Source organism: Catharus ustulatus, chromosome 12 (genome assembly GCF_009819885.2).
Source record: "Catharus ustulatus isolate bCatUst1 chromosome 12, bCatUst1.pri.v2, whole genome shotgun sequence".
NCBI lineage: Eukaryota > Metazoa > Chordata > Aves > Passeriformes > Turdidae > Catharus > Catharus ustulatus.
In genome coordinates this window covers 16,773,893-16,791,744 of record NC_046232.1, presented here as the reverse complement: position 1 = coordinate 16,791,744, position 17,852 = coordinate 16,773,893, and the positions used below count along the sequence as shown (strand labels likewise).

Below are 17,852 nucleotides of genomic sequence, written 5' to 3'. Positions count from 1 at the left end.
CCCCGCGCAACTCCCGCGCAACTCCCGCGCAACCCCCGCCGGACCAGGCCTCGGGACAGCCGCAAAACCATCAAAACAACGGAAAGAACGATAGAAAGGGTGTCTCGCTCTCTCTGATTTTTTAATTTTTTTTTTTTAAATCCCTGACCTTGCAGGGAGATTGAGCTTCGGGAAGTGTCCCGGAGCACAAACTGCTGCGACAGGATTGGATATTCAGTTAAAAAGAGCAAAATCTCCCCCCTCCTGCTATGGCCTGAGTGCTCAGGCAGCAATTTCTGCACCAAAAAAAAAAAAAATTAACTACTATCAACTACTTTGCTTGGATCAAAATGCTACTTAGAAGGCAAAGTAATTTCCTTATAGACCACGTACAACTGCTATTCCTCAAGATACTTTAACATTTTTTAATCTGTTTGTTTTCCCCAGGAAAGAGAAAAAAATTAAATGGTGAAACCCCCAAACACCAGCATTAGCTGATATAGTTCGAAATTCCCACGTCGCTTAAGGGAATAATCATAATAATAATGGAATAGGAAGCAGTGAATAATGCAATGTAAAAAAGATGATGAAAACGTAAAGTCTCGAAATAGTTCCAGAGCTTGGAGGACTCATTTGGGAAATTATTTAAAAGAAAAAGAAAAGAAAAATAAAAAAGGAGGAAGGCCCCTGCAGGCTCACAATAGGGACAGTGTCACATGCGCATTTCAAAGCACCCCGCGGATCTCTCCGCGGGCCGGCTCGCAGGCAGGTGCAGCTCGGGGAGGTGAATTTGGGGGATCCCTTTTCGCTCCTACTGAGAAGGGAGCAGCGGCACAGGCAGGGAGGAAAGGAAGGTCCCCATCTCCCCAGGTTTTGGTGGCTTTGGGTGACAACGGAGGGCAGACATCCCCCGGATCCTCTTCGCCCTCCCGTTTACAGAGAACTCCTGCCCACCAGCACACATGGTAGTTGTTTAGCATGAAACGTGCTATTAAGTATTGATTAAGAGCATCCACATGTTATTCCGAGAATGTAAAGAGCTATTAAGAGCCATTTGACTTTACCAGAAAGTAGCGAATATTAGTTAATGAGTAATGGAGAAAATAGAGAGGTGCGGGGCGGCGGGCCCCCGGCCGGCCCCTGCACAATTGGATTCTTTCAAAGAAAGCAGAAAAGAAGAGGAAAAATCGCTCTATTTTTTAATTCCAGCGAGAATTTCAACCGGGAACAATATAACCCAACAGCTGCGACAGGTGGAAGAGAGATAATTGAGCAAAGGCTGCTTTTGACAATTAATATTGCGGGGAGATAATGTCCCCGGTCGGGGTTTGTTAAGAGCCCGGGGATGCGGAGGGGCAGTGCGAGGGATGCAGCGACACCAAGAAATTATGAAAAACACTCAGAATTATGGAAAAGGGGAAAAACCCAACAAAACAGGAGGGTGAAAAGATTGGGAAGAAATTCTCCCTGTCCAGTGTGGTCAGCGGGGATCCTCCAGGTTGGGAAGTTGCCCGTCCTAACATCCTTTTTTTCCCTTTTTTTTTTTTCTTTTTGGCTAAAAAAAAAGTGTTTCAGGTAGATAACTTAATGCCCGGAATCTTTTCCAAAAAAATGCTTTTATTGCTATTGCACTTCCTACCACAAGATGCAGAGCAAGTCAGTGGAGTTTGTATTACAACTATGTCATAATGTTTCACTGATGCAAAACATGTAGCCAGAGGGGGTTGCTAATGATTCCTGGATTAGAGAGAGGGAGAGCGAGAAGTGAGAAAAAGAAAACCTGGTTTCTTTTTCTTTTTTTTTTTTTTTTCTTCTTAAACTACGTTAAACCTGCCCATTAATAACCAGCCCTTGCGACATCTCAGTATCTCGCACAGACACGCGGACCTGCCATGAGCCTTTAAACACCGCAAACGTTTTGCATATTCCACCTATTAATTGTGTTTGCAGCCTATTAATTTCAGGAGGTTCTTTTCAAGAGAAGACAACTTCCAACTTTGTATCCGTGTGGGGGGCGGGATGCTCCAAGAGCTCAGGATTTCCGCTCGGGGTGAACACCGCTTCAAAGTTACCCTGTCACTGCTTCCCAAAATCTCTCCCCTCTGGCCAGGATATGCAAAACCTCTGTCCCGGCTGCTCCGGGTGCGGAGCGCTCCTGTCAGGGCGTGCAGGTTCCCTGGGGAGATGAAGAGAGGGGTGGGAAGGAGAGATGTCGGGATTAAGGAGCGCCCTGCGGAGATGCCACCCGGCGCTGCGGGGCTTTCCTCGCCCTCCTCCTGTGCTGGGCTCTAGGCCCGGTCTCAAAGGCTCTCCCGGGCAGGGTGGGAGGTTTGGGAGGAGGGATGTGCCCCGAGCAGGGCACGGTGAGCAGGGAGAGGAGGGGTTCGGCCGCCCGGAGCCGCCGGGCTCGGGGTGTCCGTTCCCGGCCTCATGGTCCCTGCTCCCCGCAGCCTCTCCAGCAATGCTGCAGCTGGAAAAGATTTTCCCCCATTTGACAAGATAGTTTTCTTTTTAATTTATCTCTGGGTTTTTTGGTTTTGTTGTTCTTTTTTATTATTATTATTTTTTTTTCTCCTGAGGGTGAACCTCAGAAAGCCGTGCGGGGAACCACGGGCATCTCGGAGAGCCGGGCAGTGCCCAGACAGCCGGGGAGCCTGGCGGGGGGACCGCTGCCACCTGCCCTGCCCCGGCCACCATGGGCTGGAGCCATCTCCATCCTGCCCGCAGGCTCGGGGTGCGATGCTGGCCGCTGTCCTGCCTCCTCCCCCCAGGGGCAGCCCCTCCGGCTCTGTCCCTCTCCTCGGAGTGCCTGGTCACCGGTCCCATCCCTGTCCCCTCGGCCCAGTTTGGCGTCACCCGCGCAGCGAGGCCCGGCGGGCGCTGGGGAGGGACCTGCGGGGCCAGGTGGGACCAAAGAGCCGCAGCCCTGCAGCATCCTCGAGCAAAGGCAGAGGCGAGCAAAGGGCTCGGGTGATGGTTACAGCCCCTGAGATCTGCCGGGCAGGGCGAGCTTTGCCCCTAAATCCTTGCCTGAGCAGGACCAGCGGGCAGCTCCCAGCCCCGGAGCCCGACCCCGACCCCACGGCTGCCACCAGCCCCGGGCACCCCGCCGGGACGGGCAGCGCCAGGAGCTCTCCGGCCCCTTTAGCTCCGGATTTCGCTCAGAAGAGATGAAAAATAAAAAGTTTCAAATGTGACCTACTTCCATCTCCCCCTCCCCCTTCCCTTCAGATATTCACGTCATCTATTAAGGGAGGGTGGGGGGGAGAAGGGAGAAGCTAAATTTACGAGGTCTGGTGGGTTCTGGAGTCTGGGTGCTGGGAAACAGGTGTTGGCAGTTCGCTAGAGTGTCAGTCAACTTTTGGAGATGAAGTCATTAGGGAGGTAGTCTCCTCGGAACAATCTGGTGGTTTCAGTCGGAGTTAATTTATACCGAAAAAAAAAAAAAAAACAGAGGGAGATGGGGAAAAAAAAAAAAGGAAAGAAAGGAAAAAATAAAAGAGCCTGTAGAAATACCGAAGGGGACAAACATAACGAGAACAGATTCACACTCCCACAGATTATGCCACTTGGAAGTCACATCCTGAGAAAAATAGCCGGCTCTCGCACAGCAGCGGCGCGGGGCGGGCGGGGGCTGCGCCGGGGGGCGCGCCGGGGCGGCGGGGCTGGGAGGGCACAGCCGGGGGCAGAACAGGTCCTGTCCACTCCCCGGGCCGCCCCGCACCTCCACCGCCTCCGCTCCGGCTCCCAAGGCGACAACTGTCCGGGAGGCGAGCGGCCAGGGTCACCTTCTGCCTGTGTCCCCCCCTACCCCGCCGCCACCGGGGCTGGAAATTGCCGGTGACCCTGAACTGTTCCCGGCTGTCTGCGCAAAGGCCGGCGATCCGCGGGCCGAGACAAAAGGTTTCATGTGCACAAACACAATCTCCTTCAGGCCTGAGCACGGCGCTGCTCGGAGCCGGGGCTGGCGGCCGCTCCGTGCCGGTGAGCCGGGGGGCGCCGGGGGGCGCCGGGGAGGGGAGGGGGGCTCCGGCAGCGAGGGGTGGGAGAGCCCGGCAAAGGCGTGGTGCGAGCTCTGCCTGCGAGGCATCATGGCATATCATGTGCTTCAAAAGATGGGGGGGGGAGGAAAGGAATGATGCTCAGATCCCATCGCCCACCCCCCTTTGCAGTTGGGTGACAAATCACCTCCGTTGTATCAACCACTTGTTTCTTTTAGTATCGCGGGGAAAGATTTCATTAATGCTCCTCCAGCTCCCCCTTTTCCCCCCTCCCCTCCCTCCAAATCTATTTTCTTGCTCAGAGTGTGTCTTCTAATCATAATTAAAATCGTCTCATATACATCGGCGTCTCTTGTGTGCATATTGAATTGCAGGTGACTGGGCGGAATGTTATTTCACTCGTGTCTCTCCTTTTTACATTTACACTCACACGAAAACAACAACCACCAGCACCACAACAACAACAACAAAAAGGGGGGGAAAAAAGAAAGGAAAAAAGCAAAAAGCCCACCACCCAGCGCCCCCTCCCCGGCCGCAGATAAGGTGTATCGTGAACAGCGATAGAAAGGCGATAGTCACGAGCGATGCTTTACCAGGCGGCCGTCACGCATCACGTTCAACCCCACGGCCAGCCCGCTGCTTCACTTAATATAATTAAGATTAAAACTGAAGTGCTGGCGGAGGGAGCGGTGTCGCTGGGTCGCAAGGACAGCAGCGGGATGTGCTGCCCCGGCTGGGGCACGCAGGGGTCACTTCTGTTTGGGGATTTCCACCTGATTTCCTATGTCCTGCTCCCTAGGTGCGGGCTGCGCATACGCGCGGCGGTGCGCGGAGGTTCCGCTCTGGCACTGGCCACAAAGCTCAGATGACCTTTTTCCTTTTTTTCCCCCCTTAAAAGCAGAGAAAGATGATCTCTGCGCCGTTATTTACAGCCACGTAATTAAGTCAATATGATGGTTTCGAACCAGAATCCCAATCCCACTCTCGGTTTAGCGAGAGGGGCTGAAGCCAAGTTTATTGTCTATCACTTCAAGGCATGGGGGTTAATTTAAGCGCTAGTATTATTATTCCTCTGCGTCCGAGGCCACAAGCAAAGCATAAACCGAGGTGCTGGGTGTTTATTCCAGGCGATGTGACAGTCTGCATGCAAGGCAAGGAGGGAGTGTGGGAGAGTTCAGGCGAGGGCTGAACCAGCCCCGCAAGCAGGGCTGAAACCCGTGTCTTCATTTTTCTTCTAGGCTTACGTGAGGATTTATCAATCGTTTCTTTTTCTTTACTGATTTTTTATTTTTTTCTTTCTTTTATATATATATATATATATATATTTTTAACCAAACAGATACGCTTTGTTCATTTTATTTCCCAACACCGTATTCAACCTCTGCGCCTTAAAGTCTTTTAAGCGATAGGTCCACGTTTATACCTCCTCTGGAGCAAATGCAAAATACACTTCAGCTCAAGGGCTGGAGAAAAACCTTCTCCGCAAGCAGAAGCTCTGCTGAGCAGCCTGGTGCTGCTGAATATATAGTGCAACTTGAAATGATCTCAGACGGTGGAATATTAATCAAATCAATCAGGGTTGACAAATGAGAAATATTTGAGGGAAGGTGGTAATTTACAACTTTGTTATTAGTTAAGAATCTCCCGCCTTGTAAGAGTAATTAATAACTCCTGGATGGGAACAATTTGGAGACGGCAAGAAGACAGCGTCTTGAAATAAAACAGGATAAAGAGAGGGGTTGAGAAGTGAACTGCGCCTCCGTGGAAGAGAAATTGCAAATGGTTTTTTAAAATATGTCTACTGGGGCATTATATATATAATATGCACATAATGTATACACAAGTATAAATATGGCATAATCAGGCGAGCGAGCCAGGGAGACTGGACAGGAGATAAATACTGAAAAAATAAATCAAAACACTGATTCTTATGGTCACGTCTCCCATCCAAAGATTAGACGAAACGCTGGGTTTCAAAGTACTTCAAAGAAATGATCCCCAAAATGCAAAAGTGCAAGGCAGAAACCAAAGGAGTGAGTCCGGAGTGATTTGAGAAATGTATTTTTCCCCCTCTGTCTCGTTGACCCACACTCCCCCTCTTCAATGGCTGATAAATGTGAAGACCCCTTTTCTCCCCAACTCCCGCTCAGATGGGAAAACTCAATTGTCTGCAATGTTTATAGTGTTAACCCTACTTATCTACAGAACCCTCCCCTCCCCACCCCTCCCTTTTCACTTTCCATAGACACACATTGATTATTAGACTGTATGGACCCCCCTCCTTTTCCAAAACCCCACCCTCAACAACTGACCAAAATAATGACTTGTTGGAAAACTATAAATCATTTTCGTGTTTCAATCCCTGAAGACTCTATTTAAGTAAATAGGCTTACTGTGAAACAATGCATAGATCCAAGTCCTTCTCCGGATTGCTTCCAAATGCTGCCATCTCCAAAACTTTTATTTACAAGAGAAGAAGAGGAAGAAGAAGGAGGGGAAAGGAAAAAAAAAAAAAAAAAAAGGCAACCCAAACTTTGGCAAACTTTATCTCTTCTTTATTATAAGCTTCAGCCTCGCCTTGGTAAGCCCCAGTCTGTTCTACAAAAGGTGGCTAGAGATTGAGATTTATTGGTTTCCAAATGAAAAGATTCATTCGATATAAGAGGTTAACTCAAAGTTCCTTAAACCGTGACTAGCATTGGCAAGGAGCTTTGCCTAGTCAGCACAAAGGCAGTTCAAAGAAACCTTTAAAAATACACACAGATATACATACACACAAACACACTCTCACACTTTAGCCTCAACTGCAATTTTCTTTTCATTTTTGTTTCTTTCTGCCATTACAAAGCCCTGAGCCCCTTTGTAGGTAGCTGGAGGGTTTTTTTTTTTTTTTTTCTCCAAGCTGAACTTTGCCATTTTGGTGTTGACCAACCCCCTTTTCTTTTGCAACCAGTGAATGAAAAGACTCGACGAAAAAAAAAAAAAAAAAAAAAAAAAAAGATTAAGAAGTAAACGGGGGTGAGCAAAAAAAAAAAAAAATCCTTCTAATTTATGACGAGCAGAACAACGTTTAAAAAATAATACAACCCCAAAGAAAACCCCAAATCCGTACAAAGAAGGGGGGTCAGGCAAGGTGACACGGGAGAGAAAAGCAGCGAGCGCGCCCCGCGCTGCCGGGGGTGCTGCCAGGGTTTGGGGTGCTGTCACGACACATGTCCCCGTGTCCGTCTGTCCGGCTGTGTGTCCGTCAGCGCTCCCCGAGCCGCACACAGCGGCTGCGGGCTGGAGGGCTCCGTCCTGTGTGTGCAGCCCGGGCTATGGAAATGGTAATGAGGGAAAATTAACCCGGCCGTTTGTTACATTGCAGAGAGATCAATGCCTGACCCGGGGCTGAAGGATAGCTTACTGCTGCAGGAAAGATATGAGATAATCGCTCTGCAACACGCTGGTGGCGGGGACAAACAGGCACCCATTTGAATATCAGTAATAATAATAATAATAATAATAATAATAATAATAATAATAATAATAATAATAGTAATAGTAATGGCAACAACATGAAGGTCTCGCCAGAGCGTGCGAGGAGATGGAGAGAGGAAGGTGCTGGGGTTGTCCCAGGAGAGGCTGTGGACCCCAGAGCCCCCAGCCCGACCCGCACGGAGCCCCGGCCCCGGCGCTCCCGGGGCTGCCACATCCCCGCAGCAGCATCGGAGCGGGAGCAGGGACCGAACCTCGGGGCTGCGGGAGGCTGCCGGGGATATTAGAGCCGAGAGAGGCTGACCTTTTGGGGATTTAATGGTTTTTTTTCAGTGAGACCTCGAAATAAAACATGAGAAGATGAAGGGGTTGGACAAATTCAGCTGGAGGAGAGAGACTGAGCTGCTGTCTAAAAAGCAGCCAGCGGAGGCTAATGAGACCTTTGGGGTAGGAAAAGTGTACTTCTTTTTATTTTTTTTTTTAGTAAGACATCAGTAAACCCACAAAATTGAAAATAGTGACAGTGCAAAATGAATCATCCTCCTATAAAGGGACTGGGAAATACAAAACACGAGCGGGGAGGGGATGTCTATCAGGCGTGGAGCATGATAAAAATATATTTTTTATAAAGGCAGCTGAAGAAGAGGTTCTTCCCATGTTTCAGAAGACAATATGGGCAGTGTGATGTGCTCTGACCTGCCTCCTATTGTACAAGTTCGCCATTGGCTTCAGCGAGGGAAAGATCGAGTTTTATCTGAATAAAGTCCAGCAAACTTTGCTGGATGGCAGCCCTTCCTCTCACTCCTCCTTTGAGCCTCTTGCAGTGTCAAAGCAAAAAACTAGTCTGGATGTCAAATGTCTCATTTAGGGCTTTATCCTCAAGATATTTTGCATATTATTCTGTTGTTTATTATTATCATTATTATTACTTTAGTGAGCTTAATTTTTTTTTAGCTTCTTTTAAAGGCTAAGTGAAACTGTCTGCTGAGAGGATGAAATTTGAGGTCACTGTACAGTTAATTTCCAGCGGTCGTTCCCAAATAACGACGCAGGAGTTAAGGCAGGAACTTGTTGGCTGAGATTAAATTCTGCAGGAAGGAAAACCTGCGAGTGGAATCCATTACATCTGCAGCGGGGGACGACTTTCTCGTCCAGAAAAATAAACGTTGCAAAGAATAGGGACGGACAATGATCTCCAAGGAAGAAAAGGGAGGCGCTGGGATGATTTGGGGTGCTCGGAGCTGAGTCCCAGCCGCTGCCCCAAAACCAGAGCCCTGCAGCGAGTGGGGAGCAGCTCCGCTCCCAAAACCAACCTCAAACCCAGCAATGTGGTCTGGAAAAGGCTCTGGGGCAAGGGGGGGAAAAAAATTGGAGAAGGATGGAAAATCGCACTTAAGATGACTAAACAGTTTGTGATCAAGGGAAGAGAGCGGCTGGTGAAGCCGCTTTCAAAATTAGGATTATCTTTAAACCTGGGAATTAAGAGTGGCTGAATGTGGCTTCGCCTGCGGGGCGGTAGTTTGTGGGTAGCGATGGATAAAGTTTTAACCCTAGTACCTGACAAATAGAAATAACCACGGGAATTGTTAAAAAGACACTGGGAAGTCTCAAACGGAAAAACAAATAAATAAACAAACAAAAAAACCCGAATAGCTAAACTGCCCGGAAAGCTCGAAAGGGCACGAAAAAGGAGATTGGGCGGGGGAGTGGGAGAGGGGGGCAGAAAAAAAAGAGAGAGAAAAATGATTCTGTGATGCCTGGATATTCTGACAGGAATAAATGAAAAATGAGAAATCGGAGAAGCGATTCTCTGCAGCTTCTCTGGTCTATATTGCAGGGACTTAAAAATTACATCTGGAGCAGAGCCGTCCTTGGCAAGTTTGCCTTGCTCTTTGATATCATATATACATGTATATATATATGTATTAGCAACAAGTATTCAAGGATCTAAACTAATTGATTCTGAAGTTTCTTGGAATTTGTCCAAAGAGCAATATAGTTTTAATTGTACATTGCTTAAAACTCCATTTCTCGAACAGTGTGGAATAAGTCATAAAAGTCATAAAGCGTATCACTGTTTTTTCCCCGCACAGAAATACTCGTCCGACACCCTCAATTCTCTCCTGATACTCCTAGGAGATGTAAAAATAATTTCGAAGACATGTAACTACATCATTATGGAAACCTGGAAATTTGTAATCCATTTTAACTAATTCGGAAGGCACTTTTGATTCTAAGTTTCAGTGTGAAAAGAAGAAAAAAATAAAATTAAGACACCTTCCCAACTATTTCTACTTACCCACGAGCAAGAAAGGTTTTGATATCTAATTTTAAACCTGAGTACTAATGTTCCAGTTGGGCTAATGAGGTAGAACTGGGTTACTGTGCAAAGTATTGGGGTGGAGATAAAAAGGCCTGTAAAGTTTATATACATTTCTGTTTTGCTCATCCCGCCCTTGGAAACACAGCCAGCAGCATCCCCAGCTAATCAGCCAGAACCAACCTCAGCAAGCGAACTTTTTTTTTTCAATTAACAACACTATATTTTCAGCATTAGAGGCCATGGCTATAAATATCTGACTATTTCTCTTAAAAAAAAAAAAAATTACGACAGAAGACTGACTGCCCCCTCCCCCCTTTCCCTGCACACCCACACTTTTCGTGTCTAAAATTAGCAGGAAAACTATGCACTGGAGAGAAAGTGCGATGCAGCTAAAGGCAGGGAGGCTTCATTAGTTCCTGCAAAGGCTTGGGTTGGAGCTGGGGCCGGAGCGCCAGCCATCAAAGGAAGCCAACTGCATCTTTGCAGATCATTTTGGCGCTTCAGAGAGCGATTCAGGCTGGAAATCTGTAAAATCCACGCAAACCTTTCTCCTCTCGCTACTAGGCACCCTTTGACACAGTTGTATTGAAGTTGGGGCTGGAAGGTCCTTGGAGGTCTCCGAGTGTGACAGTACTTAGAATAGCGGGTAGATGGCACAATTTTCTAACATTTAGAGAGAAGAACCCACGCTGGGAGCAATAAGTCCATTTAAAAGCCCTTTATTTAAAAGGAACAAAGATAACTGACAAACAAAGTACAGAGACATCTCAATGAAATTTCTGGAGAAGAATAAAAAACTCTCTGCAAAGGAAAACACAAGTTCTCGGGTTTATTTATTGTTGCTTTAAGTACAATACCGAAATTAAATTAAATTAAAATGTAGATGTATCTAACAAGCTCCTAGAAGTGAGGATGTTTAAATCAGGGATCCAGGATAGTAAGATACGAGCAGCTATTTGAAAGGAAGGAAATTCAGAAAATAGGGCTAATGTTTCAGAGTGAATACAGCTCTCACATGCCCGTTGTTTAAAGGGCTCCATCACATCAGCACATGCAATTTTTTTTCTCCAAGGCGAATCGGAGAAAGATGTGGTCAAGGGTGTGTGTGCGTGGGGGGGAGGGGGGGAATAAAACCAGGGAAGAAGGGGGAGGGGGCAGAAATCCGAGGTTAGGAGCTACTTTCTAGGAAAGGGAAATAATCTTAAGGGCGCTATGTGGCTGCATTTCAGTAATTTTTTTTTTTTTTTTACAGTGCTTGAATCCAACAATGAACGGTGCTTCTTTCTGAGTTCATTCCTTTTATTCGCGTACAGGCTATTGGGTAGGGTTCAAAGCAAAAGCTAAGAAAAAGGAGAGAAATTTCAGCAGAGGTAAGCAGCATCTCTGCGAGGTGGTGTGGCTCCTGAGAGCCGCTCGCAAGCATTTATGAAGCGACACGCAGATAATTCAGGGACAATTTTCCCCTCTTTTATTATTCATCTTGGACTTCGCAACTCGACGGGTTTTGATACCGAATACACGTATCGTCGATATTTTGGGGCTGAAGGAAAAAAAATACGTGAAAACAGTGGGGAGAAGGGAGAGGGTGACGCCGAGAAATGAGGCATTGATCCGGGTTTGATCGAGTCTGGGAGCTTCCACCAGCAATAAGCAGGCAAACACTCCCAAAACAGAGACAGACACACTCTCCCAGCTCCACTGATTATGTTAAAAAGGAGGGGGGAAAAAGGAAGACGGGTGTAAAAAAGAAAAAAATTAAAAGAAAAAGCGAAGGGGGAAAAAAAAGGCAATAAGCTGTATGTTCCCTCGAATCTGTGGTGCTGTAAAGAAATCAGTTTCTGTATAAATGATTGTATTTGGGTGGGTGCTTTTCCGACTTATTTGTTGAGTAAATCTCTCTCACCGCGCTGAAGGCGAATCCCTGTTGATAAATCCATCATTACCGTTTGGATACAGGGAGACAGCAGCGCCACTAAATTTATCTTACATTTGTAGCGCTTTAATAGACATTTATTAAATGCTTTCAGAGAGAGACATGGGGCGCCTGATTACATCCTAGTTATAGACAGAACATAAAGACACACGTTAACAGCAATTTACAAGAAGGAGGGGGGAAAAAAGAAGAATAAAGAAAAGAAAACAAAAGAAAAGGCAAAGTTTGGGAGTGAAGCTGCTGGGAACCAGGCAGCGTGCGCCTCTCCGTATGGCCGCTAAATACCAGCTTTTTTCTCCTTCATTTCTGGGAATATTAATCGTGGCCTATAGATGTGTGTGCATGTCTCCATACAGAGTGTGAGCCATGCACTCGCACACGCAGATGCGCGCGTATGGATCAAACAAGGCGACGCAGATTTCTGTTCCATTCCCCAACACACAAGAATACAGGAGAGCATTTACAATAGATTCATCACCCTCTTCCACACTCGCCCTCCACCCCCTTACCCCTCTTACACCCCCCACACACCCCCCCGCCAGCTTTTAACTCTAATTTCAATCTTCTTCAACTGGAGAATCTCCAGGGACCTGGGCAAACTTGTGTAAAATAGTTAAACCAAGCGTGTTTCAAAGAGGATTGCTGAGTTCCTCTTCCTGCCTTAATAAACCGAAAGGCCCAGTTCAAAGAAAACACGCTGGAATCAAAATTCAAAATATCTCACGACTCGCACGGATGGAGCAGGCTCCGAGCGATGGATACGGCTTCGTGCGTTGGTGGGCATGTAGTGACAAACATTTCACCCTCCTTTCTGCGTGTGTGGAAACCCTTCCTCTGGGCTTTTTCTCCCTTTCTTAAATATATATATATGTATATTTTAAACCTTGCTATTTTCTTTCAAGCCCCTTTTCCTTCCGCCGTCTCTCAGGTACAGGTTTAAAGCCACCTCTCGCTTTTATAAAGTTAACCCGCTCCTGCAGAGATCTGAACAAATTCGGGTTCACGCCGCTCCCTGCCCTCCGCTCCACAGCGCGCCCGCACCGCCGAGCCTCTGCCTCAGGACCAATCATTTATACACATAGATATATATATTTGGTTGGTTTGTTGTTTTTTTCTTTTTTTGTATTTTTTTTTCCGGGCGTTTTGCAAGGATCGCCTCCGCGCTACCTTCGCACCACCCGAGTCACTCCTAGGGCAGCATCGCCCGGATAACACATGTAGCTCGGAGCTTCTCCTCCTCTAACACCCCGTGGGTCGCCTTTCACCGGGGACAGGGACACACACACACACAGACACATCCGCACAAGCACAGAGTTGATCCCTGCACCTCCAGGAAAATAAATAAATAAGTAGCCACCACGCGAAACCTTCCCTCCACCTCTGCCCTTTTGCGAGAGCACTCCTTCTATCTAAAAGTTTCCGAAAGAAAATAAATACAAGTGACACAGTGGTGGGGGAAAGCTCATTAGTTCGTTGTCCAAGTCTAATAAAAGAACAGAAGTGCAAATTATAGAGTTCAGCTTCAACACACGCTCTGTCAACTAAAATCAACCGAGTGCAGCCTTGATTCAAATAGCTGCGAAGTTGGTCCGCAATTCAAAACCACCTTCCCCCTCCTCCCTTCCCTTTCCCACCTCCACCCTCCGCCCTGCCGCAGGGACATTTGGTTGGAAAAATATTGTTCCAAGGAAGGTAATGATAAAGCTTAGCATTAGGAAGAGGAGTGCGCAAACTCATTTCCCCATCGGTAATCCCAATAAAAGGAGCGTGGTGCTTCGCTGGGAAGGGCTGGGACGGGGGCTGCGTGTGTGTGTGGATGAGGGGGGGGAGGAGGGACAGGACTCCTGAAATAACATCTTCTTTCCAGCAAGGTAGAAGAAGAAACGGCCCCTTTGTTTTGATAATTAGCTAAGCCCAAACTAGGAAAGCAGATGTGTTTGCTTAGCTAATCATAAGACAAGTTTCTTTCAAAGAACTTCATTGAGCGATGGCAATTCTGAAGGAAGGAGAAGGATTTCATTTTCTTCTCTCCTTTGCCTCCCACCCCCCTCTATTTTTATTATTATTATTTTTTTCCCCCTATGCTTCTGATATGATAGAAACGCTTCCGATTACCTAGATGGGAAGAAAGCAAACCCTCTTCATCATAGCACCGGGCTCGCCCCCGGAGCAGCGCAGCCACCTCGGGCTCTCCCTGCTGCACGTTACCAGCCAGATCTGTTGACATTTTACTTGGGGGGGGATGGGTAGAGAGAGGGGGGGAAAAAAAAAAAAAGAGAAGTGGGAAAAATAAAGTTTTAATGACATGTATGACATATTAAATTAGGCAGTTTTACAATTGGGTTTGAATGCGATGCTAACTGATTACAACTGTGTTATCAAAAGGGTGATAAGATTTATAACTTCGCGAGCACAAGCCTCTCCTCTTAATGACAATAGATGTTCAATAGCAGAAATCTGGTTTCTATTTCCCAAGAAGAGACGCTGTGTGTCTCCGTTGCCCCTTTATTACCGCAGGATTCAAGATCCTCTCTAAAACAGCTCGGCACTTGGAAATCCACAGGCCAGGAATACCTTTATGGTCCCTATTAAGTACTGTGTTATTTACACTTTCGCTGGTGCTTCTCACTCAATACCCGTATTACATACGAGGGGATAACACAGCCTCTCTCCTTGCCTTTCGCTGGCTGTTTTGGGTTTATATTTTGCATTTCTTTGCTTTACAAAAGGTTGGAGGGGGGGGGAAGGGGAGAAGGGGGAAAGGGAAAAAACCAACCCCACAGCTCTGTCCCTTACACCCTTCTCCTCCCCAGCTCCCTAAACCAACACATTAAGCAAACTTTAAAAACTGGGTTCCTATTACAAAGCAGCGCCCAGGACTAACTGCTTTAAAATTACTGCATAATTAGATTTAGTTGAATTTCACCATTAATTAGGCAGCCGCACTGCGGGGAGCCTTTGAAATCTGAGAAAATGGGAAAAATCATCTGAAGCACGTTTTTTAAACCCAACTTCAATAAATCCTGACAAGGCCTGCATTTCTCCGTGTATCTCTTTCCATTCTACAAAGCAAAGCGAAGCGAGCGCGATCCCCAGGACCCACTAAAGTTTTAATTAAAAAAAAAAAAAAAAAAAAAAAAAAAAAAAGAGAGACAGAGAAAGAAATAAAAATAAAACCCATCTCCATTCCCTCATCCCGCTCGTTATCAGCGGCGGTTACGGAGCGCCTCGAAACATCCTCGCCTTTTCCTCGCTATCCCTCTTCTTTCTCCCCTTTTTCTTATTATTTATTTTTTTTCCCCATTCCCCCCATCCCTTTCGGGCCGGTCCCGAGGATGCCGCGCTCCCTGCGGGCGCACATCCCGCTATCCCACCCGGGGTCGGTGTGACCCCGCCGGGGCGCTCGGCGCTCGCACGGGGGAGATGCTCGCCCAGGTCACGGCCGTGCGGATGGGATGCGGGCCGGGCCGGCTGCGCTGCCCGTGCTGCCCGTGCGGCCCCAGCGCTGCGCGGGCGCGGACGGGCCCGCGGGGCCCCCCCGTTTGCGCGGGGCCGCCATGTTGGCTGCGCGCAGCGCCGCGCACTTTCCCACGCGCCTCCCCCGCGGCCGCGCAGCGCTGTGCGCACCCCCCCCCCGCCATCCCCAGCGCTGCTCTGCCGAACCTCCAAACCTCCAATAAACCTCCAAAAAAAAAAAATTAAATAAAAAATCATCTCCAAACGCCTCCCACCGGCCCGGCCCGGCGCGGCCGCAGGGCAGAGGCAGAGCCCCGCGCACGGCTCCGCGGGCGCGCACGGAGCGGCGCGGCTCCGCGCAGCCACACGCGCGGTTGCACACACTTGCACACGCTCATTCACACACGCTCACACCAGGGGCTGGCACCGCCCGCCCGGCGCCTCCTCCGGCCCCAGCCCCCGCTTTTGTCTGAACTTGGGGAGCCGCCTCCGCCCGCGCCCCCTCCGCGCCCCGCGGGGCCGCCGCCCCCCGGCGGGGCCGGGGGAGGTTTGGGAGAGCGGCGGCGGGGAGGGGAGAGCGGAGCGCAGGAGGAGGAGGAGGAGGAAGGGGAAGGGGGGGTGAAGAAGACCTTTCCCGAGCTGTGGGTTGCACCGCGGGCGGCTCCGCAGCTCTCGCTGTCGTTCCGGGTCGCCTTTGGGTCTTTCCCCGCCAGTCCCGGTGGCAGGGGTGGGGGGGGAAGGAATAGAGCGAGCTAAGATCAGATTAAAGCAGAAAATATAATAAAAGGGAGGGTTGGCAAGGGGGGAACCGCAAGGAAAAAAAATAAATTAGACACTTAGAGGGAAAGAGTCGCCATGTTTAACAGCTTTTTTTTTTTTTCCCTTTTCTTAAAAAAAAAAAAAAAAAAAAAGGATCTCCTCAACTCAACATAGAACAAGCTTCTCGATCCCAACCCTCCTCTTTTGTCCAATTCAATCTTTGGATAGATCTTTTGTTCTAACTCAGCATGAAAAGAAAAACTTTCTTTAAATGCTATAAACTTAAAACTAACTGAAGTCCCTAAACAAATCCTCCTCTGAGCATTCCAAACATATATACACGGGGCTTGTGTGTGTGCGTGCGTGTGTGTGTGTGTGTTTTTATTTAACCCTGGTGCATTTTCTGTTTACTATTATTCTCTGTGAACCAAAGCTCGCTGCAAGAAACTTATAAATACAGAGATAGCTTACAGGCTTTAAAACATAAAAAGCAGAGAATGTTTTGGATTTGAAAATCATAAATTATAATTTAATGCCAATAACAATTTACAACAAATGGTTGTTTACAATAAACTAACACAAAACAAACAAGTCAAGATCCTGTGTTCTTAGTAAGCATAAAAACTTCACACACACACACTCACATGGATAGCACTTGCAATAGAAAAAGCTAAATCTAGAGGTCAGCAATTCCCCTGCAATAATAGTATATTTATATATTTATATATATTTATATATTTATAGAAAAGGAGCCATGATTCAGATGTAAAACTCTGCTCAAATTCACAGTCATACGCCCCTCAGCCCCCAGTACAGATGTGTCTAACTGGAACACACTAAAGATCAGGGTTTAATCGACTTTACAGAATGATCTCTCTCCCTCCCTCTCTCTCTTTTTGTGAAACCACAACATGGTGTAGTTACGTGTGGTAAAAAGGGAGAGGGGGAAGCCTCAGACAAGAACAAAATTGCAAGCTTTCACATACAAAGCATCTGCTATAGACCAAGGGGAGGGCGGGCGGGGGGAGAGAGAAAGAAAAGAAAAAAAAAAAATGACACGCACACACACGAAATAAAATATCAACCCCTTGCAAGAACCACATCATCTTGCCTTCCTTCAGGTTTGGGTTGGGTTATTTTGTGGGGTTGGTTTTTTGTGCCTGCTGGGGATGGCAGTCACTCCCCAGCGGTGTGTCCTGTGCCACCCGGGCAGGCAGGTGCCAGTGGCGAGCAGGGCTGCAGGACAGGGCCCTGCGCCTCCCCAGGGGACAGCCACGGGCGCCCACGCGTGTCTGTGTGCCAGCACACACACAGACACACAGCCCACATGGGAAAGGGAGACATGACCTGTGCTCATGCTTTCACAGTCTAAGGTTAAAAAATAAAAAATAAAATAATAATAATAAAAAAAAAGAGATCCACTTGAGAGTATATATACATTAAAAACCGACTCCTCAGTGCTAGAAGCTAAAGCCACTCCATTTGAAGACCTCTCAATGACAACGATAGATGGCAACTACGGAGTATTATAAAAAATCACACATACTTAAAGAAAACTCATTGCAAACAACTGACCTATATTTACAATACTGCTATTACCTTGCTTGAATGATCTTGTGCGCGTATGTCAGACATTTACAAAAGATTTTTCGCCCCATTCTGATCATAAAATAGATACTGATCTCCAGATTTCTAATACTTTTTCACAACAATACCTTTCCTACGCAGGCACTTAAGTGTGACAAAAATAAGGGCCTTTTTTTTTTTTTCCCAGAAAATCCATTTTTAATTAACAGGAGGATTAGATGAGTGGGGGTTGATGGTTTACCATTTCAGCATAGTACTTCCTAAAACCAGAGATAAACCACGAACTTAAGTCCTCCACCCCCATCCCGGAATTAAACAGGTAAATACACTACAATAC

General features: G+C 47.4%; 2 long non-coding RNA genes across 4 annotated transcripts in view; both read right to left on the bottom strand.

Moving 5' to 3' along the window:
- Positions 1–6,726, bottom strand: part of LOC117002110 — a 32,599-nt gene extending 25,873 nt beyond the window's left edge. For 2 of the 3 annotated variants that reach the window (XR_004419210.2, XR_004419211.2), the window contains exon 1: positions 6,374–6,726. This is a non-coding gene — a long non-coding RNA (uncharacterized LOC117002110). The remainder of the gene's footprint in view (positions 1–6,373) is intronic. The other variant, XR_004419209.2, reaches the window with a different exon arrangement.
- A 3,757-nt stretch (positions 6,727–10,483) lies between these two features.
- LOC117002111 lies at positions 10,484–15,166 on the bottom strand. Its single transcript, XR_004419212.1, has 2 exons — positions 13,829–15,166; positions 10,484–11,320 (listed from the first exon to the last, which is right to left on the bottom strand). It is a non-coding gene; the product is annotated as an uncharacterized LOC117002111 (long non-coding RNA).
- Positions 15,167–17,852: the final 2,686 nt, after the last annotated feature.